We start from the raw sequence: 2,243 nt of genomic DNA on the forward strand, positions 1-2,243 counted from the left end.
TATAATTTAATTGATGACTATCTCATGGATCAGCCTTGTTTTTCCTGGAGATTCTGGTCTGTAGGCATGATGAAGTTCATCTAAAATTAGTTTGTAGAGTTTAAAGGGAAGGCAGGTAAAGTGTCCTCCACACTAAATTACAGCTGTGGCAAACATGTTCTAAAGATTTTAATGCAGAAGTACAGTTTCATGCAGATTTTCTTTTTACAATTAGTTGTTTAACTTTAGGACATTTATACAGTAAAGAAATCGTCTTACCATAAGACAATATGTTTTTAATTTTACTTGTAACCTCACTTTTTAAAGTTGATCAGACTGTGTAGAAACTTCAATCAGTAAAACATGGCATTCTGGTTGCCTGGATTATAAATGTGAAGAGACAGAGACTTGTTTCACTAAAATACTGTTCAAAAGAAGAAAGAGAAGAGCCTATTCTTTAATAAGGCAGACATGTTGATGTCCAAAAGGAAGTGGATCCAAGAAAATACTGGAAAGACTTGCCTGAAATGTAAACCTATTAATTACTGCTCCGACTGTGCATTCAAATTAGTAACTAGAAATGTGAGAGATGAGGCTGGATGAGTTTATCTCAACACCACACATTGAGAGACATGGTGCTGCAGGTCAAAACATCTCCAGGTCTCCCTGACCCGGTCCCAATACTCAGGCTTCACCTTACACCCCGCTATGCAGTGTGAACTCAGTCAAAGAGCACATAAGGGTTCGAGTGTGTAGATTACAAGCGTGCATAATTTGAGAATTGGGACAATTTGTCCCTATGTGTTCTAACTTTGCCATCCAAAATGGTGGGACTGGTCACCATTTAGGTATTTGTGCGCCTAAAAAGTACAACTACAACCAAAAATAGACTTTAAATGTACATTATAGGCATTTTTGCTTTCCAAAGTCATTGCTGGAGATATTTGACTGTTCAAATGTGTTTTGTTATAATTCCAATCAATCAATTTTATTTATAAAGCACCTTTCATACTAAAAGCAGCTCAAAGTGCTATACAGATCAATAAAAAAAGCAAACAATTACCCACCCCAACCTCAAATGGAAAAAAAAACACAACTGCATTGAAAATGCACAGACTAAGCAGAAATGATTCAGTTCAGGAAATACAATTAAAAAGATGTCTTGAGCCTGCTCTTAAAGACAGCAACGTTTTCTGGAGCCCTCAGGTTCTCTGGCAGACCGTTCCACAATACAGGAAAGAAGCCTCACCCTAACTGTGTGTTCTGACTCTGAGAACTGTTAATAGTCCGGAGTCAGAGGGTCTGCAGGGGTTCATAAGGTAATAGCAGTTCAGCAAGATAAGATGGTCCAAGACCATTAAGACGTTTTAAAAAAACAGAAAAATATTCTTAAAATCAATCCTGAGACATACTAGGAGCCAATGCAATGATTTTAAAACAGATGTGATGTGAGCCTCTCTTCTGGTCGTGTTTAGCACTCGAGCAGCAGAGCTTTTACTCCTGCTTTGGGTCTTCTGCTCAAGTCTTGCCCCATGCTGAAGTCAGTGTGTTTGACTGGAGTCCCCCCCCAAGTTGTCAATGGCCGACAGTGAACCAGTGACTGGAGGATCACTGACCACACTGTGAACCACAGGAGCAGGGGTGGAACTCATGGATTGTCTCTCAACCTCTACAGGTATAGTTTCAGTTGGCTGTGCAGCTGTCACTGTCTGAGTCCGGCCAATCACCACGGTGTCCATGCAGTTCTCCACGTCCTGTGTCCTACGTAGCATTAATATCTTTATGCTCCAGTTCAGTAACTTTCTCAAACAGTGAGAAACGCCTGGCATCTTGCTGGAGACGTTTCTAAAGCCATTGGAAGAGACTTGTTCACAGATGACTGCCACTTCTCTTTGCATTTACCCTCAGCTGACGTGGCACATAGTCCAGTTTTCCAGATGGCTTCCAGTATGAAATCATTTGCTTGTTAGTATTTGCTTCCAAAGCTGAACGTCCAGCCCTCTTTCAGCTCATAATCACCTGTTTGCACCAAATTCTGAAAGGTTTACGCAGCTATGTGTAATGCCACCTTGTTGGATACAGAGCAAAATGTGATTTAATCATACAGTTCAGCAGAGTAAAAAACAATTAATTCAATACTTTACTGTTAAAAACTGATTTTTTTTCCTCTCTTTTGCAACCAACACACTGGCTCTGTGAACATTGCCATATTTCCAAGTTAACAAAAAATACACATTAAAACTTATTAATATTCTATTCAACAG

The 2,243-nt window shown here is 39.5% G+C and overlaps 1 protein-coding gene across 4 annotated transcripts in view; it reads right to left on the reverse strand.

Moving 5' to 3' along the window:
• Positions 1–2,243, reverse strand: part of LOC103130617 (zinc finger protein 568-like) — a 33,971-nt gene that overhangs the window by 2,507 nt on the left and 29,221 nt on the right. The window lies entirely within an intron of this gene.

This window comes from Poecilia formosa, unplaced genomic scaffold (genome assembly GCF_000485575.1).
Source record: "Poecilia formosa unplaced genomic scaffold, Poecilia_formosa-5.1.2 Scaffold653, whole genome shotgun sequence".
NCBI lineage: Eukaryota > Metazoa > Chordata > Actinopteri > Cyprinodontiformes > Poeciliidae > Poecilia > Poecilia formosa.